Source organism: Canis lupus, chromosome 21, assembly GCF_048164855.1.
Source record: "Canis lupus baileyi chromosome 21, mCanLup2.hap1, whole genome shotgun sequence".
NCBI classification, from domain to species: Eukaryota; Metazoa; Chordata; class Mammalia; order Carnivora; family Canidae; genus Canis; species Canis lupus.
Window position 1 is genome coordinate 49,951,847 of NC_132858.1, and position 27,276 is coordinate 49,979,122.

Genomic DNA, 27,276 nt, shown 5'->3' on the forward strand with positions numbered 1-27,276 from the left:
GGACCGGGTAGGGTAGAGCAGCGCAGTGTAGGGCAGGGCCACGCAGGGTAGAGTAGGGTAGGGTAGGACCGGGTAGGGTAGGGCAGCGCAGTGTAGGGCAGGGCCACGCAGAGTAGGGTAGGGTAGGGTAGGACCGGGTAGGGTAGAGCAGCGCAGTGTAGGGCAGGGCCACGCAGGGTAGAGTAGGGTAGGGTAGGACCGGGTAGGGTAGGGCAGCACAGTGTAGGGCAGGACCACGCAGAGTAGGGTAGGACCGGGTAGGGTAGAGCAGCGCAGTGTAGGGCAGGGCCACGCAGGGTAGATAGAGTAGGGTAGGGTAGGACCGGGTAGGGTAGGGCAGCGCAGTGTAGGGCAAGGCCACGCAGAGTAGGGTAGGGTAGGGTAGGGTAGGACCGGGTAGGGTAGGGCAGCGCAGTGTAGGGCAGGGCCACGCAGGGTAGGGTAGGGTAGGACCGGGTAGGGTAGGGCGGCGCAGTGTAGGGCAGGGCCAGCCGGGCAGGGTAGAGTAGGGTAGAGTAGGGTAGGGCCAGGCAGGGTAGGGCAGGGTAGGGCAGCGCAGGGTAGGGTAGGACAGGGCTAGGTAGGGCAGGGTAGGGCAGGGCAGGGTAGGGCAGCTTAGGGCGGGGCAGGGCCACCTGCTGGCGGCCCCGAACCCCCGAACCCCGGGGCAGGCGGGCGAGGGGGGCACCCTGCAGCCCCTGGCAGCCTCCTGCAGCCCCTGGCAGCCTCCTGCAGCACCCGGCAGCCCCCTGCAGCCTCCTAGGGCGCTGCGCCCACAGGGACCCCGACACCACGCAGGCAGCAGGCGGGTTGCCCCCGCGACCAAGCCCCGGGAGGAGACCCCCGCCGGCAGCCCCGTCGCGCGCGCGCGCGCACACACACACACACACACACACACACATACGCAACCGTGCAGGCTGCGGCGACAAACGTCTCCGAGGGTGAAAGGAACGCGAGGCTCGGAGCCGCGGGGGCGCTGACCTTTCCGGGCCGCAACCGCGCGCCGCAGGAAGCGCGCGCCTGCCTTCCTTCCGGGGGCGGAAGTGCGGGTACGCGCGCCCCCAGGCCGGCCCGCCCCGCGAGGAGCAGCGGAGACTTCCGGCGCGGCGTCCCCGCGGGCTAGAGCGTCCGGACGCGCCGGGGCGGGGGCGGGGGCGGGGCACGCCGGGCCAGGTCGGAGTCGCGGGCCGAGGCCGCCGCGGACGCTCGGCCCCGCCCGGGGAGCGAGGTGGGCCCCGCAGAGCCCGCCCTTCTGTCCCGCCCCGCGCCGCGCCGCTGCGGCAGCCCCCGCGGAGCCCACTCGCCGCCTTCGCCTGACACACGGCAGCACGACAGTCTTATCCATCCAATCGCTGCGAAATGCCTACGGCGCTCCAGGGAATGCGAGGGCAAGAAGAAGAAGAAGAAAAAAAAAGAAAAACGTAGACGACTTGAGTTAAGTAGCGCGAGGAACGGTAACAGCATTTTTACCCGGTGCGTTTGTTCCAAGGATGTAAAGCGCTCAGGTGGCGTCTGGGCCTCCGCGGTCGTACGCCGCAGCCGTGCCCACCGCCCTGTTGGTCGTCCTGCCGTCACCGCGTAGGAGGATGGCGGCCTGGGAAGCCCTCGGCTGAGGAAGAATTCTTGAGAGGACTTCCGTGCAAAAGAGGTGGGTTTGGGTTTTTTTTTTTTTTTTAAGATTTTACTTATTTATTCATAGACACAGAGAGAGAGAGAGACCCAGGCCGAGGGAGAAGCAGGCTTCACGCAGGAGCCCGACGCGGGACTCGATCCCGTGACCCCGGGGTCACGACCTGGGCCGAAGGCGGGTGCTTAACCGCTGAGCCCCCCGGGGATCCCCAAGAGGTGGTTTTCATTAAACGTCTACTGACAGGACCTGTGGACAGAAAGCTGCATGGGGTCGTGAGGGGTAGTGATTATACACCTTCAACTTGGGGTGGGGGGCGATAGTCTCTAAGTCTGTAAGTTTCAAAGGAATTCTGGAAACAAGGTTGCCAGGACCTTGAAGGCGTTAGTTATTGTTGGGAAAAGGTCATATATTATTGTCTAATAAACCCTTAGGGCGCCCGGGTGGCTCTGCGGTTTAGCGCCACCTTCCGCCCAGGTCGTGACCCCGGGGTCGCGGGATCGAGTCCCGCCTCAGGCTCCCTGCGTAGAGCCTGCTTCTCCCTCTGCCTGTGTCTCTGCGTGTTGTGTGTGTGTGTCTCTCATGAATAAACAAATAAAATCTTAAAAAAAAAGATAAAAAAAGAAAACATTGGTCATAAGACACCCCACCCCCCCCCCCGCCAGATACGTATCCATAGGTCCTGTGCTTGGAAGATGGTTGCTAACATGTATCTTGACTCCAGAATAAAAATAAAGGAAGTTTCCAAAGGAATTTTTATATGTTAAAGAAGACCTGCAGGGTCCTGGCGGGTCAGGCCAAGGTTGCCCTTTTGCCCTTAGCAAAGCCAACATGGGGGCCGCTGAGCCCGTAGAAGAATGTCACTCCGCCCGTTTCAAGGACTCGTCAATGGGCTGCAAGTAGGGAGGGAATTAATTTTCCTTCTGCCATTGTTTCCCACATGATTATCGCCACTATTACCATCATTATTGACTTTTTTTTCTTTTCACGTAAGTTTGAAGTCCAGGTACCTTTCCTCCAAAAAAGTAGGGTCTCGGCATTGGTGGGTCCCCTAAATTTGATGTGTTACATGACCGGACTAGTCAAGTGTAATCTCATGTCGTTTAAACCTGGAGCTCACCCTCTTTCTGAAGTTCTTATGGGGATATCTAATACGTTTCCTTATTTTCTGATAGAGGTGAAGATAAAATGAGTTTAGGTAGCGCTAGTAATGTTGTAAGTGCCCAAAATTATTAGCTATTGTTGTTGAGACAGGGATTCTACTTCTTAGAGCCACAAGTATCCTTATCTGGATTCTCTCTCTCTCTCTCTCTCTCTTTCTGTCTTTCCTATATATAAGGAAAGGATCTGTTTTGCTACCTGTTAACTTCTAAGGATCCAGGGCAGGGGTAGGAGGTGGAGAGATGAGAGACGGTTGACTAGAGTGCTGTCAGTTGTGGGGTGATATTAAGTGGTCAAATGGTTGCTTTAAGAAATGCACTTAACAGCAACAGAATGGAACCACCGTGTCTAGTGTCTCTCTCAGCAGCAGCCTAGAACTATGAAACTAGAGTTTCTACGTATGGTAGTTGTTCATATACACGAAAGTATCATTTTCTGCTTATTAATATTCTAACTAAGTGATTTTATTGTTTGGAGTTGGGTCTTTTAGATTTTCTATCATTACAATCATGTCATTGAGATGATGACAAAATCCTTTCCAAATTTTATACCACTAATTTGTCATATCTAACTGTATTGGCTAGTTATTTCCAATAAAAATATTTAATAATAGTGAACATAGTATAGGCTTCTTTGTCTTATTCTACCTTTAACGGGACATCTCTAGAACTTTCCCATTAAGTATGCTACTGGCTTGGGAGACTAAGGTAAATCTTTTATCTTTTATCATATTAAGGAAGTGCCCAGCTACTAAGAGAATAGGAAAAATTTTGACACAAAGCATTGAGCATGCCCCTACATCTTGTCATAAAAGTAGGTATAAACTAGATAATATTTGCCTCAGAGACACTAATGAAATTCACATTAGCTAGGTTGGAATCAGTGTTCTTTCTTAATCTTACATACTATCATCATGAAATTGAATACTGACTAGGTTGTTTATAAGAAATCTCCCTGTGGAAAGGAGAGAAAATGTGTGGGTAATAGGGAGACAGAACATGAGAGACTCCTAACTCTGGAAAACGAATAAGGGGTGGTGGAAAGGGAGGTGGGGGTGACGGGCACTGAGGGGGGCACTTGATGGGATGAGCACTGGGTGTTATGCTGTATGTTGGCAAATTGAACTCCAATAAAAAAAAAGATTTGAAAATAAATAAATAAATAAATAAATAAATAAATAAACAAACCCCCCTGTGATATCCTGATTTTTAACCCTGGAAAAGTTCTTTTTTTATCTTTTATAGAATATCACCTTTAATCCAAAGTCTATGCTTGTTCTATACATTGTGGGGAATTGCATGGATCTTCTATAGTTTGGTTATCAAAGTTGTGTCTGTCCAAATATGCTGGTTGTGGAAAATAGGAACATTTTATGATGATAGAGAGATTAGGTCATCAAGAGATATAACAATCTTAAACTTGTATGCAGCATAGCGGAGGTTTGATATATGTGAAACCAAAAGTGAAAAGAGAATTAGAAAAACAAAAAATTACAATGGGTGATTTTAACCTTCATGTCTCAGAAATTAATAGAACTAGACAAAACTGTAAGTGTATGGAAGACTGAAAAACATTATCAGCCAACTTGACCTATTGACATTTATAGAACACTTTGTAAAAAGCAAAATATCTTGTTTAAGTGCATAGAATATTCACTTTTATGGGGTTCATAAAACAAATCTCAAATTTAAATATAGACTAAAATCACTCAATATGTTGTCTGACTATAATGCAATTATATGTGACATAATTAACTTATATTTATAATATATTTAATATATAATTTAATTGGAAATTAATAATAGTAAGGTTTCTGAGAAAGCTCCAAATATTTTGAAATTAACATATTTTAAAATAGCCTATGGGTCAAAGAAGAAATCACAAGGAAGCGGATAAATATCTTGAACTGAATAAAAATAAAAACATATCCAAAAGTGTAGAACACAGAGCAAGTGACGCTTAGAGGGAAAAATTATTGCTTTATATGTTTATATTAGAAAAAACGGAAAACCTAAATTATGTAAGTTTCCACCTTAAGGGATTAAGAGGAAGAAAACAAAAGAGCAACGGAAATAGATACTTTTGGAAATTAATTGAATAGAAAATGTGTTTCTTTTAAAGCGTTAAATTAGTAAACATCTAGCTACAGATCTGATCAATCAAAAAAAGAGGTTGGGAGACCAAATTACCAATACCAGAAATGAGAGAAAAGAAATCACAGATCCTATAGACATTAGAAATGAATAAATAAATAGGATTCTTCTTCTAGTAATAGCTAAGTACTTCCTATTGAAGCAACCCTCCTACAGGTAAAAACTGCAAACTCTGGGCCAAGTAGAAAAAATAACTCCCTGAAAAGAACAGCACAGGAATTCTCCTCCTACACTGGAGGAGAATTAGTGCTTTTGTAAAAAAAAGAAATGAGACAGTGAATTTCCCATTTGTATGGCTTTTTGCCTGAGGGCAAACCCCAGTTGTTATTCTCAGTCCCGAAAGAGTTTGGGACTACTAGAACAACTGCAAAGTAGGAGGTCATCAAAGAAAGGAAATCCCCAAAAGAAAGAAGTCAAAAAGGAAGAAGACCACATTCTGTGTATAAAATGGCTATATTTCTGTCTGACACCTGAAACACATGTGTGGAGCTGACTTTTGAGCTATTGAGAGCTCAAAAATTGAAGAGACATCGTCTGCTGCCCACCACAGTTGAGACTAACAGAACTGAAGAGAAATAGACAAATCCACAATTATAATTGGAGCTTCTCTTCTTGCTTTCTTTCTAACAGTTGGAACTTTCAACAGTCTTCTCTCAGTAGTTAGTATGAGATCTAAGTAAAAGTTTAGTAAAGGCTATAGCATTATCAACCACCTACCTTGATCTAATTGTTACTTTATAGGACACTGCACTCAACAACTGTAGAATACACATTCTTTTTAAATATACACACTTTGTTCACCAAAATACATCATAAGCCAGACTATGAAACAAGTCCTAATAAATTATAAAAGATTAAAATCATGCATTAAGTTTCCTATCAAAGATAGAATTAAATCAGAAATAAGTAATGGAAAAATATCTGGAAGACCCCTAAATATTTGTAGATACTTAGAGAATAATGTATAGCTTTAAATACTTGTTTTTCAAAAGAAGAAATGTATAACTCATGACCTAAGTTTCTACCTTAAGAAGCTGGGAAAGGTAGAGCAAGTAAGGCCAAAAAGATAGAAGGAAGTAATACTAAAGATAAAAGCATAAATCAGTGCAATTGAAGACTAATAACATTATATTTAAAAAACTAAAGACTAGATCTTTGACATATCAACAAGATCCATAAATTACTAGCTAGGCTAATTAAGAAAACAAAAATTAACTATCAGGAATGAAAGAGGAGTTATCACTACAGATCCTACAAACATTAAAACTTGAAGGTGGGATGGACTCTGAGATGCTCTGAGAAGCAAGAGGTTAGTCATAGGATATTGGCCATTCTAGGAAAGGAATATAACCATGGGTGAAACAGTGCTCTTCAACTGAGGGAGCTCTTAGGAGACAGGTTGTGTATCCCAGCAACTACCATTGACTTATGAGGGGAAGAGAAGCAAATCTAGGGAGAGTCAGGTTATATTTAAGACAGCAACAAAAGAAGAAGGAAAAAAGTAAGTTAGATAAAGTTGCCTAGAAAATGTCCTAAAATGATAGGGGATTTAGACAAAGGAAAGGAAGAACGTTTCCACCTGTGGAAATACTGTGACACAAAGCATACAGTTAAGAAAATTAGGAACTAATTTCTAAAATTATATATACATATTGTGAGCTTGCAAATATGCTATAGGAGTACTTTTTAAAACTTTTATTTTGCTGCTATAAACATTGAGGTGCATGTGCCCCTTCAAATCCATGATTTTTGTATCCTTTGGATAAATACCTAGTAGTGCAATTGCTGGTTTCGTAGGGTAGCTCTATTTGTAACTTTTCGAGGACCCTCCATACTGTTTTCCATAGTAGCTGCACAAGTTTTGCATTCCCACCAACAGTGTAAGAGGGTTCCCCTTTCTCCACATCTGAGCCAACATCTTGTTTCCTAAAATGTTAATTTTAGCCATTTTGACCAGTGTGAGGTGGTATCTCATTGTAGCTTTGATTTGTATTTCCTTGATGCAGAATGATGGTGAGCATTTTTTCATGTGTCTGTTGGCCATTTGTATATCTTTGGAGAAATGTCTGTTCATGTCTTATGCCCATTTCTTGACTGGATTTTTTGGGTTTTGGTGTTGAGTTTGATTAGTTCTTTATAGTCTTTGTATATTAACCCTTTATGATTTGAGAATATCTACTCCCATTCTGTAGGTTGCCTTTTAGTTTAGTTGGTTGTTTCCTTTGCTGTGCAAAAACTGTATGCAACTGATGAATCACTAAAGTCTACCCCTGAAACTAATATATATTTTTTAGAATATGGAAACTGGTCCAAACATTATCAGCAATATATTGTTTTTGCTTTTTTCTTAAAATATTTTGAGACCACTTTTGATATACACACATATAATTCTGTGGTCAAAACAAACAAATAGGACTTTAATGAGACTAAACAAAAATGCAAAACTTAAACAAAATTTAAAAATTTGAAAGCATAACCTAAATTTTTCTGCATAGCTGAAATCTAAAGCAAGTCCTGTTGCAGGGGTGGGAGGGGGTATTGACAGGAAGATAAAGCAGGGTTTTTTATAATGTCTTGCACCTTTAAATGTTGCAAAAAATAATTTCACTCCATAGGCTGAAAATGTTTCACAGATAGTTCATTCCTATATCTTTTTTTTTTTTTTTAATTTTTTTATTTATTTATGATAGTTACACACACAGAGAGAGAGAGAGAGGCGCAGAGACACAGGCAGAAGGAGAAGCAGGCTCCATGCACCGGGAGCCCGACGTGGGACTCGATCCCGGGTCCCCAGGATCGCGCCCTGGGCCAAAGGCAGGCGCCAAACCGCTGCGCCACCCAGGGATCCCCATTCCTATATCTTTAGGCACCATAGCTGTGGCAGTGCCTCCTTTTGCAAGGTAAACTGCAGTGCTGGATTTGGAATGAACTGCCCTGTTACTGCCACTGTTGTTGACCTCACAGTCCAGTGGTTCAGTGGAAAAGACCCAGGTGGAGGAGCACCACCACTTAAGAGAATAGGGAGTTTTTACACAGTTAACATGATAACTAAATTGAATTTAAATTAAAAAATTTTTAAATTTTTTTTTTTTTTTTTATTATAGTCACACACACACACAGAGAGGCAGAGACACAGGCAGAGAGAAAAGCAGGCTCCATGCACTGGGAGCCCGACGTGGGATTCGATCCCGGGTCTCCAGGATCGCGCCCTGGGCCAAAGGCAGGCGCCAAACCACTGTGCCACCCAGGGATCCCAAAAAAAATTTAAATAAATAAAACTTTCTTATTTTGAAATAATTATAGATTCACAGGAAGCTTGTAAAAAGAATCTAAAGGAATGTCCTGTGTACCAGGACCCAGTTTTCTCCAGTGGTAACCTTTTTTGTTAACTATACTATAATATCAAAACAAGTAAATTGATATTAGCATAATCCAAGAGTTTATTCAAATTTCACCAGTCATCTATGCACTCATTTGTGTATATGTGTACACGTGTGTATTTCTATGCAATATTATCACATGTTTAAATTCATGTAACCACTACCCCAATCAAGGATCCCTGGTACTACCCCTTTCATAGCCAGTCGATTCCTGTCTTTCCTGCCTCCACTGCCACCTTGTAACCCCTGGCGATCACTAATCTGTTCTCCATCTCTATAATTTTGTGGCAAGCATGCAGTTAGTTCAGTTAAAATACAGCTTGAATCACGGCCTATCGTTATTTTGTGGAAAAGCATCATCTTCACCTTAGACTTTGAAACTTCTCATGAATCTTTTCATTAGTAGTCAAATTTTCCAAGATAATTTCTACCAAGGTTATTGCAAACCAGCTGTCTTTAAATTTGTATTCTCTAATTCTTCCCTCTTACTTCTAGAAGATGATGTTGTCAAATATTTTACAAATGAATCATGACCATCAGATGTGGGTTGTTGTTTTTTGTTTAAAGATTCTATTTACCTATTCATGAGGGACCCAGAAAGAGAGACAGAGACACAGGCAGAGGGAGAAGCAGGCTCCATGAGCTGCTTCTGAGCTGCCCTGAGCTGTCCAGGTGTCCCACAAAAAATCTTTAAATTTTGCTTTAAAAATTTACTGTCAGTATATCTTCCTTGATCCTTTCTTCCACTACAAAGGCACAGATAATCTTACTAATCTCTGTTATTTATTGTGGAAACTTTCTCTGAAAATATCCCCTCCTTCTCTGAGATCATTATCTGACCACCTCCCCCCATTCCTTGCATCCCAATTTAAGTGGTTCTTTTTTTAATCTATATGCATGTTTTTAACCCTGTTACAAATATTGTTTGTATCTGGGTCAGATGAAGTTCCCAGCCACAAAGAGAGATGCAAACTATATACTAACAGCTTAAATTCAGCTAGGCACACCAGTGTGATCCTATTCGTTGCCAGATACCAAAAATACTTTTGTACAAGTTAATAAATAGCTGATACCAGAAGACCCTACGATAAACTTAGGCACAACTAGGTCCCATCTCTGAGACCCATCAGATATCCTATTAGCCAGAAACCAAAGGTCTGGCATTATAGACAGCTTCTGTTCTGTTTTGAATATTCCTCCCTCTTCTACCACTAAGTACAATAAAAATGTGATCGATGCTGTATTGGTGATTTTTTAAAGTTTTATGAAAACTCAGAGAATGGAGTACTCTTTGACAACAGAAGGTAAGATTAGGAGAGTCAAGAGAACATCCGAGAAAAGTTTACAGGGTATATTAGTGCTTCCCAACTGGTGATAAATAATAGTAATAATAAATACCATTTTTTCAGTGCTTACTATGTCATAGGCTCTGCGCCAAATTCCTTTTACAAACATTTACTGCATTTATTGCTCACAAAACTGCAAGACATATAATTACAATTCTATTTTATAGATGAGCAGTATTCTTCACCATCTGATACTGATAGAGCTGAACCAGTTTTTCAAAGCTATCCATTTTAATTAGTCACAGTGTTGTGATTAGTCAGCACCTGGACCATGCCAATTATTAATAATTTTGGTTTTTTTTTAATTTTTATTTATTTATGATAGTCACACAGAGAGAGAGAGAGAGGCAGAGACATAGACAGAGGGAGAAGCAGGCTCCACGCACCGGGAGCCCGACGTGGGATTCGATCCCGGGTCTCCAGGATCGTGCCCTGGGCCAAAGGCAGGCACTAAACCACTGCGCCACCCAGGGATCCCTATTAATGATTTTGAACATCATTCCTACAGATAAAAAATCAGAAACTAAGAATAAATCAGTAGCAAAAGATCACATACCAAAGAGTAGAACTGGGATTTCAATCCAAGGCTGAACTAGTCTAAAGTTCATGTTCTTTTTTTTTTTTTTAATTTTTATTAATTTATGATAGAGAGAGAGAGGCAGAGAGAGAAGCAGGCTCCATGCACCGGGAGCCCGACGTGGGATTCAATCCCAGGTCTCCAGGATCGCGCCCTGGGCCAAAGGCAGGCGCCAAACCGCTGCGCCACCCAGGGATCCCTAAAGTTCATGTTCTAAACCACTTTCTTACCTACATGTCTTTTTTTTTTTTTTAACCCACATTTCAACTATGAAGACAACTTAAAAAAACTTCCATAATATGTTTTTCCTCTTTATATCTTCTGGGAAGGTAAGTGGTACCATATGTTTTTCATCTCCCAAAAGCCCTCCATAAGAAACAGATGAATAAGGTAGAGAAGCCAAAAACCTACAGATAATATCAATAACAAATTAGGTGATAAAGTATTCCCACAAACTAAAATTTGAGGTGTAGGATTCAACCTCCAACAGTAACACACTCACATAGTATTTATCAGCAGCTACACAGAAGGGAGCAGAGAAAGGAGATGGTCTTCTGATAGCCCTGGAAGCTAGAGAGCCCCCAAATTACTATAGGTGTTCTCAGAAATGCTCACAAGACATATCTGAGAACAACAGCCAAAACTGGATGAAGTTTGCAGACTCCCAGTCCCAAGTAACAGAAGGAGGACTAGAATAGTCTGAGCCCTATGAACTCTCAATTCTAAGTGATGAAAGTTCTCTGATAAGACAAAGCTTACATTAAGAAACTGCTGGAAGTAAGACTAAGCAGAGCAAATTGAGCAGTCAGGAATGGAGAAGGCAAAACAAGATCCAATGATGAGGGGAGGAGTACTTTATGAAACAACATAAGAAAGAGGGAGCTCTAGTACTGATACATTAGGAAGGTTATCCTTAGGTTACTTCTTTCATGGGTTAGAAATGCTCATCTCACTTATGCATGAGCAATCAAATAGATCACAAAAGTAAATGTCTTATAGTTCTTGTTGGAGAAGGTCATCAAGAAGACAGGACTGCCAGTTGACCTGTGAGCTGGACTCAGGCACTAGGAGGCTCCTCATCCCCTTTCTGTCCTTGGAATGTGGGTTCTGTTTGCCTTTCCCACTCCCAGAGGCTGCTCTCAGGACACAACCTTGAGATAGTGATGTGTTGAGAACAACTGCATGGTATATGTGATTGAACCTAGTTAAGACCTATATTTGGGCAGCCCGGGTGGCTCAGTGGATTAGCGCCGCCTTCAGCCCAGGGCCTGATCGCCTGATTGAGTCCCGCGTCGAGCTCCTTGCATGAAGCCTGCTTTACCCTCTACCTGTGTCTCTGCCCCTCTCTCTCTCTCTCTCTCTCTCTCATGAATAAATGAATAAAATCTTAAAAAAAAAAAAAAAGACTTCTATATTCACTCTCAAAAGTTGGCAGGCCAGCATGGAGACTTGTCTTGCTGCCACCAAAAACAAATCTTGTGTAGAAGTTCATTTTGCTGCCACCTACTAACCTGGAATGGCCTACCAGAGACCTTTCTTTGGTCTCTTTCCCGCCCCCTATATAGGAGCCGGTTTCAGATTTTCCCCGGGAAGCTCCTGAGAGGTTTCAAACCAGTGGTTACTGTGAGAAAAAAGGAATAAGGAACAGAATAACATCCGTATAGACAATAAAGGTACACTAAAAAGAAATGTCCGCAAATAGGTGAAAATATAATAATATATTCCCAAATCAGCCCCCAAAAAATGGAACATTAGCACAAACTTTCTTAATCTGATTTAAAACAAGAGCAACAACACTGGCAGAGCCAGGAAGCTCAGCAATCCCCTAGGACTTTCATAAAACACACTTAAGTAAATCATGATAGAAGTACTAAAAATCAAGAGAGGAGAATATGTTAAGAGTAGAGAGAAGGGAGAACAAGGACAGAAGTATAAGAAGGATGGCTGATTTTCAGAAAAAGAAGAAAATGAAACATCTTCAATGTAATGAAAGGGAAGAAACTGTCACCTTAGAATCTAGATTTATATTTTAAGACTATTAAACACATTTGATAAAAGAAAATACAAAATAAATTTATAGACTAAAAATAATAAAATCACTACACATTGAAACCTATGGGATGCATGTAAAGCAGTGATCAAAAGAAAATTCAAAGCATTAAACACTTACAAATCAAAAATAAAGAATTGAGTTAAATTCACAAATAAAAGAGGGAAAACCCCTACAAACCAAGTGAAATCAAAAGAAGGAAATGATGAGGATTACAATAGAAATCAGTGAGGTGGAGAATAGAAAAGCAGCAGACATGATTAATAAATCAAAATCTGGTTTTAACACCTTTATTGAAGTGCATGTAATTTACCCGTTTAAAGTGTACAATTCAGTAGCTTGTACTATATTTACAGAATTGTGCAGCCATGAACAATTAATTTTAGAGCATTTTAATCACCCCCCGAAAAATTCTACATCTTTTGACTATAAATCCCCCCAAATCCTCACTCACTTTCCCAGCCCCAATCAGTAATCTACTTCCTATCTTTATAGATGTAAACTATTCTAGACATTTCATAACAGAATGGTATGAGGTCTCTGTGACTGGACTACACTTAGCATAATATTTTCAGTGTTCATCATGATTATAAAATGGTTTGCAAAATCTATAAACAGAAATAAGAAAACTATGCATATAAATGTTAACTGTGGCATTTTTTGGAATATTAAGAATAAGAAAATTGTGAAAATGCTCAGTTCCTGGGGTAGTGTCCCAAGTCTCATCTCACAAGCAGACCAGAGCATACCTAGTTAAAACTTACCACATTCAGTCCAGGGGCCAAATACTGCACAAAACAGGCAAAGGGAACCTCTGCAGATCACAGGCCTGAAGGATAAAGCAGTCAGGACACAATAGCAGAGTACACACAGCACATACTGGAAACACCTCCAGAAGTGCCAGGCCTTGGGAAATAGGGGACATTACACTGCAGGGCACTTCTGGACCTCTTTTCCTAAAGTCATTACCCTCAAAAACAAGAGACATAGCCAAATTTCCTAGCAGAGAAACAGCACAGAAATTTAAACAAAATGGGGAGACAGAGGAATTTGTCCCAAATGAAAGAACAGGACAAGGCCATGGCCAGTGATCTAAGAGAAACAGGTATTAATAACATGCCTGATAGAGAATTTAAAGTAATGATCAGGGCAGCCCCGGGGGGCACAGCGGTTTAGTGCCTGCCTTTGGCCCAGGGCAGATCCTGGAGTCCCAGGATTGAGTCCCACATCGGGCTCCCTGCATGGAGCCTGCTTCTCCCTCTTCCTGTGTCTCTGCCTCTCTCTCTCTCTGTCTCTCATGAATTAATAAAATCTTTTAAAAAAGTAATGATCATAAAGATACTCAGCAAAGAATGGAAGACATCAGTGAGACCTTAACACAGAGATAAGGAGTAACGTAGCAGAGATAAAGAGTTCAATAAACAAAATGAGAAATATGCTAGATGGAATGAATAGCAGGCTTGAAAAAGCAGAGGAATGAATTAATGACCTAGAAGACAGAGTAATGGAAAGTAATCAGACTGAACAAAGAAGAGAAAAAGAATTATGCAAAACAAGAATAGACAGGGAAATCAGTGATGTCATCAAATGTAATAACATCTGTATTATAGAGATCTCGGAAAAGGAGAGAAAAAAGGGAAGAAAATGTATTTGAAGAAATAACTGAAAACTTCCCTAATCTAGGGAAGGAAACAAATATCTAGATCCAGAACATATGGAGAACCTTCCCCAAAAGTTAACAAAAGCTGGTCCACATCAAGAGATTGTAATTAAATTGCAAATTGTAGCAATAAAGAAAAAAAGTATCAAGTGAAAAGAAGATAATTACATATAAAGGAAACACCATCAATTTTGATTACTGAATCAGTAATCAAAAAACTCCCAGAAAACAAAAGTGCAGGACCGACAGCTTCACATGCAAATTCTATCAATATTCTAAAGAAGAGTTAATATCTATTCTTCTCAAACTATTCCAGACAATGAAAGAGGAAGGAAAACTTCCAAATTCATTCTATGAAACCAGCATTACCTTAATAGCAAAACCAGATAAAGGCCCCACAAAAAAAGAGAACTACAGGCCAATATCTCTAATGAACATAGATGCAAAAATCTTCAATAAAATACTACCACACTGAATCCAACAGTATATTTAAAAACTCATTCACTATGATAAAGTGGGATTTATTCCCAGTATGTAAGTGTGGTTCAATATTTGCAAATCAGGGACACCTGGGTGGCTCAGTGGTTGGGCACCTGCCTTTGGCTCAGGGCCTGATCTTGCGGTCCTGGGATCAAGTCCCACATCAGGCTCCCTGCATAGAGCCTGCTTCTCCCTCCACCTTTGTCTCTGCCTGCCTCTCTCTGTGTCTCTCATGAATAAATAAATAAAATCTTAAAAAAAAATTTGCAAATCAAACAACATGATACATCACATCAAGAGTAGGATAAAAACCATATGATCATTTCAATAGATGCAGAAAAAGCATTTAACAAGGGAAAACATTAATTCATGACAAATACCCTCAACAAAGTAGGTTTAGAGGGAACATACCTCAACCTAATAAAGGCCATATATGAAAAACCCAAGCTAACATCATTCTCAATAGGGAAAAACTGAGAGCTTTTCCTCCGTGGTCAGGAACAAGACAGGGATGCCCACTCATCACTTCCATTCAACATAGTATTGAAAGTCCTAGCCAGGGAAATCAGACAAGAAAAAAAGAAAAGACATCCAAATTGGCAAGGAGGAAGTCAAATTCCCTCTCTTTGCAGATGACATGATATTATATAGAGAAAACCCTAAAGACTCCACCAAAAACACTTACTACAACATATAAATGAATTCAGTAAAGTTGCAACATAGAAAATCCATGTACAGATATTGGTCAGATTTCTATACACTGACAGAAATAAAAATTAAGAAAACAATCCCGGTTACAATTGCACCCAAAATAATAATATACCTAGGAAAAAACCTAACCAAGAAAACTATACTATGAAAACTATAAAACATTGATGAAATAAGTTGAAGATGACACAAAGAAATAGAAATACATCCCCTGCTCATCAGTTGGAAGAATATTGTTAAAATGTCTATACTGCCCAAAGCAATCTACATGTTTAAGGCGATCTCTATCAAAATACCAAAAGGATTTTTCACAGAACTAGAACACAAATCTTAAATTTATTTGGAACCACAAAAGACCCTGAATTGCCAAAGCAATTTTGAAAAAGAAACTCAAATCAGCAGGTATCACAGTCCCAGACTTCAACTTATATTACAAACCTGTAGTGATCAAAAGAGTATGGTCATGGCACAAAAATAGATGCAGATCAACAGAACAGAATAGAAAATCCCGAAATGAACCCAAAATTATATGGTTAATTAATATTTAAGAAAGCAAGAAAGAATATCCAATGCAAAAACAGTCTCTTCAACAAATGGTATCAGAAAAACTGATCAGCTATATGCAAGAGAATGAAACTGAACCATTTTCTTACACCATACACAAAAATACATTCAAAATGGACTAAGAATCCAAATGTGAGACCTGAGACTTGAAAATCCTAGAAGAGAGCACAGGAAGTATAATGTCTCTGACATTGGCTGTAACATTTTTCTAGATGTGTCTCCTAAGATAAGGGAAATAAAGGCAAAAATAAGCTATTGGGACTGGATCAAAATAAAAACCTGCACAGTGAAGGAAACACCCAAAATAAAACTAAAAGGCAATCTACTGAATGGGAGAAGATATTTGTAAATGATATATCCAATAACAAATTAGCAACTAAAATAGATAAATAACATAAAACTTCAAAACAAATAATCCAATTAAAACATGGGCATAAGGGGATCCCTGGGTGGCTCAGCGGTTTAGTGCCTGCCTTTGGCCCAGGGAGCGATCCTGGAGTCCCGGGATCAGGTCCCACGTCGGGCTCCCAGCATGGAGCCTGCTTCTCTCTCTGCCTGTGTCTCTGCCTGTCTCTCTCTGTGTCTATCATGAATAAATAAATAAAATCTTTAAAAAAAAATGGGCATAAAATGTGACCAGACATTTCTTCAAAGGACACATACAAATGGCCAACGGACATATGGGAAGATGCTCAGTATCACTCATCAGGGAAATGCAAATCAAAAATGAGATACCATCTCATACCTGTCAACAACACAAAAGACACCAGGTGTTGGTGAGTATGTGGAGAAAAAGGAACCCTCCTGCACTGTTGGAGGGAATGAAAACAAGTGCAGCTACTGTGGAAAATAGTATGAAAATTCCTCGAAATTTTAAATATAGAACAACCCTATGATCCAGCAACTAGTGTTTGAGTGTTTACCAAAACAAAAACCCTAATTCAGAGGGATACATGCACTCCCTATGTTTATAGGGCCATAATTTACAATAGCCAAATTATGAAGGTTACTCAAGTGTCCTTCGATTAGATAAATGGATAAAGAAGGAGTGATACATATATTCAATGGAATATTACTCAGCCTTAAAAAGAGAATGAAATCTTGCCACTTGCAATGACATGGATGATGCTATAGAATATAATGCTAAGTGAAATATACCAGTCAGAGAAAGACAAATACCATATGATTTTACTCATATGTCGAATTTAAGAAACAAAACAAATGAACAAAGGAAAAAAAAGAGAAAGAGGCAAACCAAGAAACAGACTCTTAAATATAGAGAACAAACCAGAAGGAGGTGGGAGGAGAGGGGGAGGAAATAGACGATGGTGATTAAGAAGTATACTTGTTATGATGTGCACAGGGTGATATATGGAATTGGTGGATTATTTTATAGTACACCTGAAACTAATATAACACTGTACGTTAACTACACTGGAATTAAAATTTTTTAAATTTTAGATATGAAATTAAATATGCAAAACATACCTATTTTAACAGTATTTGTGGGCAGCGCTGGTAGCCCAGTGGTTTAGCGCTGCCTTCAGCCCAGGGTGCGATCCTGGAGACCTGGGATCGAGTCCCGCATCAGGCTCCCTTCATGGAGCATGTTTCTCCCTCTGCCCGTGTCTCTGCCTCTCTCTCCCTCTGTGTGTCTCTCATGAATAAATAAATAAAATCTTAAAAAAAAAAAACAGTATTTGTATTAGTAGATTGGCCTCAAAATCTCACATAAACACTCAAGTTTTTTAAAAATTTTAAAGAGAAAACCTGTCTAAAGCAAAAATTAAGGAAATAAACCTAACTCTGTACAGTTAGTGGTATAACCACTATGAGAAAAACTATCATGAGTGTAAAGCACTGTATTTGATTGTACATCTTAAAAAAAAAAAATACCTGTAAAGAAGTGTTGAATTAAATTCAGTAGGTTTGTGTTGGTACAAATCTAGATTTGAATGTGTTTCCTTCCCCAGATTAGGGAAATTCTCAGTTATAATTTGTTCAAATAAACCTTCTGATCCTTTCTCCTGCTCCTCATCTTCTGTGACCCCTATTATCCACATATTATTTTCCTTTATGGAATCGCTGAGTTCTGTGTTTCCCTTTGTGATTCAGTAGTTTTCTTTTTCCCTTCTTTTCAGCTTCCTTATTTTCTATCCTTTTATCTTCCATATAATTTCTTCTGCTTCATTCATCCTTGTTTTTATAGCCTCCACTTAGGACTGCATCTTTGATAATAGCATTTTTAATTTTGCCCTAACTAGATTTTAGTTCTCTTAGGTCTCCAGTAAGGGATTCTCTAGCGTCTTTTATGCTTTTTTCAAGCCCAGCTAAGTATCTTCACAATCATTGTTTTAAATTCTAGTTCAGAATCTTACTTCTATCCATATTGATTAAATCCCTGGCAGTGAGTACTACATCCTGTTCTTTCTTTTGGTGTGAATTTCTCTGTCTCAGCATTTCTGCCTATAAAAGAAAAGAAGAAAGAAAGAGAAATAACTCCAATAACATCAATGATAATAGAGAAAAACAAAACAAGCAAAACCAAACCAAACCAAACAAACGAAAAAACCCAAACAAAACAAAAACCTAGATCCTGAGTGTATTTCGGTCTGCTTCTTAAAAGAAACTAGATGCCAAAATAAGAAGGAAAGAAAAACATATATGTAAATAAAATGAAATACAGTACAATGAAAGGAAACAAAAAATAACACATATATTATGTATATATATATTTTTTAAAGATTTTATTTATTTATTCATGAGATACACAGAGAGAGGGAGAGAGAGGCAGAGACACAGGCAGAGGGAGAAGCAGGCTCCATGCAGGGAGCCTAACGTGGGACTCGATCCAGGGTCTCCAGGATCAGGCCCTGGGCGGAAGGCAGATGCTAAACCGCTGAGCCACCCAGGGATCCCTATAATGTATATTTTAAAATAAAAATTAGAAAAGAATTTTAAAAGTCAAAAAAATGAAAATAACAAAAAATAATCCTAAAAGAGTAAAGATTAAAAATACAAAGATTTCTGTACAGTGTTTTTTCCAAGAGCTGAAGCTTTGCAGCCCTTTGTGATCAGTGAGCTGTACAAGCGTGAGTTGGTGGTGCTGGTCTTCTGGGGAAGGGGCCCTTCTGCGGATTCTCAGGGGGCACTTGCCCCAGCGGAGAAAAGCCCCCCCGGTACAAGAGGCAAGTTTCAAGGTACTGGCTCCAGTTCCAGTAGGTGGTGAAGGTTTTCAGGGTCACTATGGCTATTACCCCCTCCCTGCCCCCCAGCCCCAGAGCTGCAAGTACATCCCCCACTCTTCTGTGAGCCCTCACCAAAAAGCAATCACTCACTCTTGTTTCCCGGGTTTCCATCCGAACTCTGAGCTCACCAGGCCTGTGGCCAAACGTTTTTATCTCAGGCCCTCAACTAAGTTTCAAAATTCCAAATTGTAGGAACTCCCACGGTGGGGACCCACACTATTCCTCCGAGAGGGGGGAGGTTCTTGTCATACTTCTGCCTTTTGCTGGACCCTTCCCAGGAAAGCAGTCATGGGACGGTGCAGCGGTTCAGTTTATGGCAACAGAGAGAAGCAAGCTGGCATCTTGACTTGCTGTTCTCAGCAGCCTCCTGGCTCCTAGGCCTGGAAACTCCACCTCACCCAGGCTCCCCACCCGTTTTCCTTGCAACCCAAGGGTCCTCCAACCACGTTGGCCCACCTGGGATTCTACCCTGCTTCACCACCCAGCACCTTTGAGCCAGGCAGGGCCCCACCCTACCAACTTCTAAACGTTCCAATTTTGCACTCAGCTGCTTCTCATACTTTGCAGTAGCTCTTTAAGCAGGCTCCCTCCTCTCCACTACATCTTCAATCCGGATTGAAGTCTTTGCACCTCCTACCTTTTCCAAACAGTGGTTGTTTTTCTACCATTGACTTCACAGATTTTGTTTTTTGTTGTTTTGTTTTTTCCAGATCTCTGATTTCTCTGGTGTTCAGGATGATTTCATAACTATCTAGTCCTATTTGAGGGATGAGACAAATTTAGGGTCCCCCCTACTCCTCTGCCATCTTAACTCCTCCTCCTGTATACTATTTTTTATTGAAGCCATAGTAGATTGGGTCAGTCCATTTTTACAGAGAGTAAAGAAAATGTGCGCTAATATAAGGAGTTAACAAAGTTGAGCCATTTCTCTGGGTAGGCAATTTAAATAGCATAAAATGGAGGCTGTTTATTCTAAGAAGTATTTCCAGAAAAGGAAGAATCTCACCAAATCTTAAAGAGGATCCATGAGTAACTCTATCAAAGGCACGAGGGTTTTTCTGTTAAAATGGATAATGTGGTAATCCCTTCCCAGCTGTGTGTTCCTCACCGTCAAAATTTAAGAATTTATAGATATGTTTCTGACGTCCTCCAATTTCCCCTGCCTGTTTCTATAAGGTCACATTTACATTTATTCCCCATTCTTTTTTTTTTCTTTTTATGATAGGCACGCAGTGAGAGAGAGAGGCAGAGACATAGGCAGAGGGAGAAGCAGGCTCCATGCACCGGGAGCCCGACGTGGGATTTGATCCCGGGTCTCCAGGATCGCGCCCTGGGCCAAAGGCAGGTGCCAAACCGCTGCGCCACCCAGGGATCCTTATTCCCCATTCTTTTCAAGCTGATCACTCCTCCCCACATATGCAGGGCCTTAGGCAGGGCCCCCCTCCTTGGGTGGTATCTTAGAAGGATTCATAATCAGGCCAGAATATGCTGAACACTGTACTCTCCTGACTTTGTCTGACATGCTTCCAAAATTACAACACCCTCAAAGCTCTGTCATTTAGAACTATAATATATTTTTCCAGCACCTTATACCAGTGCTCATAGTATATGCCCAATAAATACGTGTAGAATGCTGGACTACACGATGGCCTTAGACGGCAGAATAAGTACGACCTACTAAGCATTCCATTTGGTCCCCTATCTTCTCCAGTCTGTCCTCCAGTTAGATGCAACCATGGGACTAGTGCTAACCAGGGCTACAGAGCCTTAAAAATTCATTCAGATGACTTTGAAGGGAGGGAGCTGGAGCTTGGAGTTCATGTGTTTTGATATGCTCTAAAATGAAGTTATCAAAAGTGGGGCTAAATCTAAAGGAAACTCTGTACTGGGAAACTCAAATTTGACATTCACCTCCAGCTTCTTGCTGAGGGGATCCCTTTGTCCCTTCAGGCAGCTTTATTGGACCAGACCCAAGACAACTGTCTCTCCTGCATTGCCCACAGGAATGTGTGACCCATGGGAAACACAAATGTGTCCTGTGGACTACTGACCCTATGTGCATGCTGACCAACTCCAGCACAGCAGCACACAGCTGGACTATCCGCCCCAGCTGTCTGAAGCCTATCTCTCCCCAGTGGGAGATAGAGAACAGTCCAGAGAGTCCCCAAGTATATTGACTCTGGTACTCTGGTCCCCCAGCCAGGCTGGTGGGGTAGCCCATAGGTGTGATATGAGGGAAATAGGCTGACTGTAGCTTTCCTCAAATGGGGGGAAGAGGAACCTACAGCACAATAACTCATCAGAGATTTCACCAAATCTTGCCACTTTGATTCCTTCTTATATCCTTGGATATCTGATCCTAGAATTTTACATCTAGTGTATCGTGTCATTTTAATCAAAATCTATACAAAATCTATTACTCCTAGAAGGGGAAAATATGTAAAGAAATTGATAGAGAAATGGCACTGGAGATCTAATATAGCTCCTTACTTGTTTAATGATTTTTGAGTGGGGTTTTTCCATTACTTGTAGACTAGGGCAGTCTGTTACTGTCCCCACAACCTATCAGAGTCCTTCAGGCTGGAGAGGGTTACTACTTTGTACAATGTAACTAACATAGTAACATAACATAATAAACTATTATGTTAATAAATAGTAACATAATAAACTAACATATTTGAAACACATTATTACCAGAAAGGTAGAGTGTTTGTAGTTCCATCCTTACACTTCATTTTTTTTTCTTCAAGATTTTATTTATTTATTCATGAGAGACACACATAGAGAGAGGCAGAGACACAGGCAGAGGGAGAAGCAGGCTCCATGCAGGGAACCTGACATGGGACTTGATCCTGAGTCCTGGGTCTCCAGAATCACGTCCCGGCCTGAAGGGCACTAAACCGCTGAGCCACCCGGGCTGCCCAGCCATCCTTACACTCTATATTCAAGGATACGTGTGGCCCCTCTCACAGGCTTCCTCAAAGTTGCTCTGTGTGCTAAGTCTGACTCAGCAAGTGAACATCTGTGGGTTTTGCTTAGCCAGTATCTCTCCTTCTAATAACAGAGTTCAGCATTCCATTTTGGGGAACCACCTCTTCTCCATATAGTTTTTTGTTTTTGTTTTTGTTTTTTTATGATAGTCACAGAGAGAGAGACAGAGAGAGAGAGAGAGGCAGAGACACAGGCAGAGGGAGAAGCAGGCTCCTGCAGGGAGCCCAATGTGGGACTCGATCCTGGGTCTCCAGGATCGCGCCCTGGGCCAAAGGCAGGCGCTAAACCGCTGTGCCACCCAGGGACCTCCCTCCATATAGTTTATTAATCTTGCGATCCTTGAGTTTAGCTTATGACCTAGGCTTTGAAATGCCAGTAAAGGTATAGGATCCTTTTTGTGCAGTTATTTCTTTAAGAAAAGGTATATCATGACACAAGAGGAAATACTAAGGTGGATATAAGGGATGGATAATGAACAGTAATTACATGTAGTAACTAATTAAGTATTTGAATACATTAGAAGGTGTAAGTGCTATAGGAAGAAATAATAGCCAACTAAGGAAGTCAGGAGCAGGGCAGGAGATACTTTTGAATAGAGTGGTCAGAGTAGTTGTCACTGAGGTGGAATTTGAGCAAAATCAGGAAGAGTGGGAATCAGCCATGCATTCCAGAGAGGGGTCAGCCAGGGCAAAGGCCTTACTGCAGAAGCCTTCCTGTCTTGTTCAAGGAATAGGATGAGGTCCAGAGTGACTGGACCAGAGTAATCCAACAGGAGGGTCACAGTAGTAGATGAGGTTGCAGGAGCAACAGAGAAGCCAACCATATAGGGCCTTGTAGAGCCTTTCAGGTGTTTTGGCTTCTCCTCTAAATTGTATAGAAAACCATTGGAGGGTTTGAGCAAAGAAAGGACACAATCTTTTGTTCTTTTCCTTTTTTTTTTAAAGGTCATTCTTGGGCAGCCCAGGTGGCTCAGCGGTTTAGCGCCGCCTTCAGCTCTGATCCTGGAGACTCAGGATTGAGTCCCATGTCGGGCTCCCTGCATGGAGCCTGCTTCTGTCTCTGCCTCTCTCTCTTTCCTGTGTTTCTCGTGAATAAATAAATGAAATCTTTATTTTTTTTTTTTTTTTTTGAAATCTTTAAAAATAATAATAAATAAAGATCATTCTTGTCCTGCATGGGCATAAACTGCAGGAAGGCCAGAGAAGACACTTCTGTGACTCTGATGGAGGTATGAGTAAAAAGTAATCAGTTTCTAGATATGCTAGGAAGATCTAGCCAACAGAATTTCCTGATGCATGGATGTGGGATAGAAAAGAAAGGTGAGTCAAAAATAACATCAGAGTTTCTGGCCTGAACAACTGGAAGGTTGAAGTTGCCAATGATGTGGTGATAATATGGGAAGGATAAATGGGGGGGGGGGGGGCGGATTTAGGGGCACAGATTAGGGACATGTTAAGATTGACACATATTTTAGATATCAAAAAGGTGATATTAAGTGGTGAGCTAGAGGAGTATGGAGATCTAGCCAATGCATTTTTAATATTTTTTTTCTATTTTTTAAAAAAATTTATTTTAGAGGGAGAGAAGAGCAGAGGGAGAGAGGAATCCTGAGCAGGGTCTATGCCCAGCTCGGAGCCCAGTGGAGTAGCCAATGCATTTAGACAGTTAAAAGAAACCAAAGTCATCCAAATTGGAAAAGAATAAGTAAAATTATCTCTGTTCATGGATGATTTAATCTAATATGTAGAAAATTTGAAAATCCTAGAGAAAACTATTGTAAGTAATAAGTGAATTCAGGAATGTAGCAGGACACAAAAATCACCTGCATTTCTATACACTAACAATGAATAACCTGAAAATAATGACCAAAGTAAGTTAATGTACAACAGCATTTAAAAGAATAAAATACTTAGAAATTAACCAAGGAGGGATCCCTGGGTAGCGCAGCGGTTTGGCGCCTGCCTTTGGCCCAGGGCGTGATCCTGGAGACCCGGGATCGAATCCCACGTCGGGCTCCCGGTGCATGGAGCCTGCTTCTCCCTCTGCCTGTGTCTCTGCCTCTCTCTCTCTCTCTCTCTGACTATCATAAATAAATAAAAATTAAAAAAAAAAAAAGAAATTAACCAAGGAGATGAAAAACTTGTACAATGAAAACTATAAAAGCTTGCTGAAAGAAACTGAAGAAGACATATATAAATGGAAATGTATCCCATGTTCATGTATTAGAAGACTTAATATCATTAAAGTGTCAATACTACCCAAAGTAATATACAGATTCAATTCAGTCCCAACAAAATTTCCAATGTCTTCTTTTTTGCAGAGATAGGAAAACTCATTCCTAAATTCATATGGAATCTCGAGGGATCATGAATTGCCAAAATGATCTTGAAAAAGAACAAGAGAGGAGGAGGACTCACTTCTTGACTTCAAAATTTATTACAAAGCCATAGGTAATCAAAACTGTGGTATTGGCATAAAGACAGATATGTCAAGTAATGGGATAAAATAGAGACCCCAGAAATAAACTCTCACACATATGGTCAAATGATTTTTGAGAGGGACGTCAAGTCTGTTCAGTGTGAAAGGATAGTCTGTTCAACAAATGGTGTTGGGAAAACTGGATATCCACATTAACTCAAAATGGATCAAGGACCAAATTAAGACCTGAAACAAAATTTCTAGAAAACAGGACAAAAGTTTTGGGATATCCAACTTGGCAATGATTTCTGATATGACATCAAAGGCACAGTAACAAAAGGAAAATTAGAGAAATTGACTCTGAAAATTTAAAGATATTTTATATCAGAAGACGCTATCATCAGAGTAGAAAGGTAACTCAGAACAGCAGAAAATATTAGCAAATCATGTATCTAATAAAGCATTAATATCCGGAATATATGGTGTACTCCTAAACCTCAACCACAAACAACCTGATTCAAAATAACTTCAATAGCTATTTCTCCAGAGGAGAGGTACAAATGGCCAACATGCTTAGGAAAAGGTGTTCAGCATCATCTTTATTAGGGAAATGCAAATTAAAACTATAATGAGCTACCACCCGGTCCCAGGCCTCCCCGCCCCGCGGCCTCTGCTCCTCCGCCAGGTGGACCACTGCGGCCAGGCTCTCCCACCCGGGGGCGTGAGGCAGGGCCCCCCTGCTCCCTCCACCCCTCCCCGCCCCCCCTGCTCCCTCCACTCTCCCCTCCCTGGCCCCGCTCCCCCCGCCCCCCACCCCCCCCCCCCGCTCCTCCGCCAATCGCAGCCCGGCGCCCGCCACCGAGGCCCGGCAAGCAGGCGGCGGCGGGCGGCGGCGCGGAGGCCGGAGCTTTGTGCCCCGCGGCAGGTAAGGCGCCGGGCGGGGGGGCCGCGGGGATCGGGCCCTGGGCCGGGAGCCTGGAAGGTGGGCGCGCTCCCGGCCCGGCGGGTGGCCCCGGGGCGGCGGCGGCCCTCCCGGCAACGGCCTCCCCGAGGCCGCGCGTGTCTCGCCCCGTCGGCTGCGCCCGCGCCCGCGCCCCCGCCCCGAGTGCGAATCCGGCGCCGGCCGCCGCGTCCCTCGGGGGCACCCGCGTCGGGTGGGAATCCGCCGAGCTTGTGGGGGCCGCAGGAGTCAGGGGCGCCCCGAAATCGGGCCGAGCTCCCGGAGCAGCGGCGCTGCGGCTGCGGCCCTGGCGCGGCCCGAGGCCCTGAGCTGCTCGGGGCGGGAGGCGGTGCGCGGCGGGCCCGGGCCCGGGGAGGAGCGGCTGCCGAGTCCCGCCGGGAGGAGCGGCCTGGGCGCCGGGGCCGAAACCTTCCGCGGCCGGGACCCGCCGCCTCCCCGCAGCCGCAGCCGCAGCCGCAGGTCGCCCGGCAGGTCGCCCGGCAGGACACCCGGCAGGACACCCGGCAGGTCGCCCGGCAGGACGCCCGGCAGGTCGCCCGGCAGGTCGCCCGGCAGGCCGGCGCGTCCCAGCGGGGGCAGGTCACCCGGGACCGTGGCCCGCGCACGCCCGGCTTGCAGGCGCCCTCGCCCCCACCGGGCAGCCACCATTTCCTTCTCTGTTCACAAGAGCTTTTATATTTATTCGTGAGAGACACAGAGAGGCAGAGACACAGGCAGAGGGAGAAGCAGGCTCCCTGCGGGGAGCCCGATGTGGGACCAGGACCCCGGGGTCACGCCCTGGGCCGAAGGCAGAAGCTCAACCGCTGAGCCCCCCAGGCGGCCCCATAAGAGTGCTTAGGGCTTCGGAAACACCAGTGATTCCCGAGTCCTGCCCGGGTGGAGGGTTGTACTGCGGGGCCCACCCGCACTTGTGGGTCCAGCAGCCCCCCCTTTTCTGTAGCTCTCTGCATCACCAAGAACTAGTCTTTCAGTAATAGGGATCCAAGCCCCACCCCAGATCTTTTTGGGGGATCAATGCCTAACGATACCAGTGGGCCCCGGAATGTCCTGATCTCAACCCAGTTTGGAAACTGAGTTGCACCTTGTTTGCAATTACTTGAATTAAGTTGCTTTAAAAAAGGGGGGAGGAGGGACATACTCTTCTAAATTTCCATACTCTAGATTTTTTTTCCCTAATAAGAGTATTTTGATTCCTGTTATCTCCTTTCTTTCCCATTACATCTATCAAGATCACTTTCAGGAAAAGGTAGAAGGTTTGGAAATGGTGTTGAAGAGGAATCGGGAGGCTCTGGTGCAGGTGGGAGGGGCCAGGGGGGTGGGGAGGGGGAGAGAGTGGCTTAGGTTTGGAGGGAGTGTCCCGGACAGCTTGGGTTTTAGCTTCCTGGCAGCTGCTGCCCTGGCCCCCGTAGCTGGGGCCTTCTCCCAGTTACCTGTGTGCGGGTCCCTGACAGAACCAGAAGAGCAGCTCACGACCTCCGGTTAATCGAGGCACACACTGAGGAAGCTAAGCCTAAGGAGAACAAAAAAGTAGAAGTGGGTCAGGATTCCAGCGTGTCAGCACGGAAGAGAGCGAGGGTCATCTACGTTTGTCTAAGCTCATGCGCCCCCTCCTTTTCTGCAGTGCCGAAACCAAGGCAGGAAGAGAGCATGTGCCTTGGCCTTGGTCAGATTGGTAGTGGGTGCCCACGCCTGGTGTGGAATTCTGGGCTCCCCAGGCTCAGGCAGGCCCTTATGCCCCCAAGAGGTGTCTGGTCTGCGTGCACCCCAGCGCATCAGATTTTGGTGTCAAAGCTCAAAGTCCAGCACTGTTTAGTCCACCTGCTGCAGCAGATGTGTGGAAAGGAAAAGCCTACTTTAAATTGCTTTTTTTTTTAAAGATTTTATTTATTTGGGATCCCTGGGTGGCGCAGCGGTTTGGCGCCTGCCTTTGGCCCAGGGCGCGATCCTGGAGA

The 27,276-nt window shown here is 43.0% G+C and overlaps 2 protein-coding genes across 15 annotated transcripts in view; one reads left to right on the plus strand and one right to left on the minus strand.

Moving 5' to 3' along the window:
* COA1 (cytochrome c oxidase assembly factor 1) overlaps positions 1-1,491 on the minus strand; it is a 73,255-nt gene extending 71,764 nt beyond the window's left edge. For 3 of the 10 annotated variants that reach the window (XM_072791682.1, XM_072791677.1, XM_072791683.1), the window contains exon 1: positions 982-1,073. The gene's annotated coding sequence lies outside the window, so the exon portion shown is untranslated. Of the gene's footprint in view, positions 1-981; positions 1,090-1,470 lie in introns of those variants that run through there. The other 7 variants (XM_072791679.1, XM_072791678.1, XM_072791676.1 and 4 more) reach the window with 6 other exon arrangements.
* BLVRA (biliverdin reductase A) overlaps positions 1-27,276 on the plus strand; it is a 77,810-nt gene that overhangs the window by 292 nt on the left and 50,242 nt on the right. The window contains exons 1-2 of one of the 5 annotated variants that reach the window (XM_072791673.1): positions 1,217-1,648; positions 24,266-24,395. The exons of 1 other annotated variant lie outside the window; for it this stretch is intronic. The gene's annotated coding sequence lies outside the window, so the exon portion shown is untranslated. Of the gene's footprint in view, positions 1-1,216; positions 1,649-24,265; positions 24,396-25,183; positions 25,289-27,276 lie in introns of those variants that run through there. 3 more of the 5 variants (XM_072791672.1, XM_072791671.1, XM_072791668.1) reach the window with 3 other exon arrangements.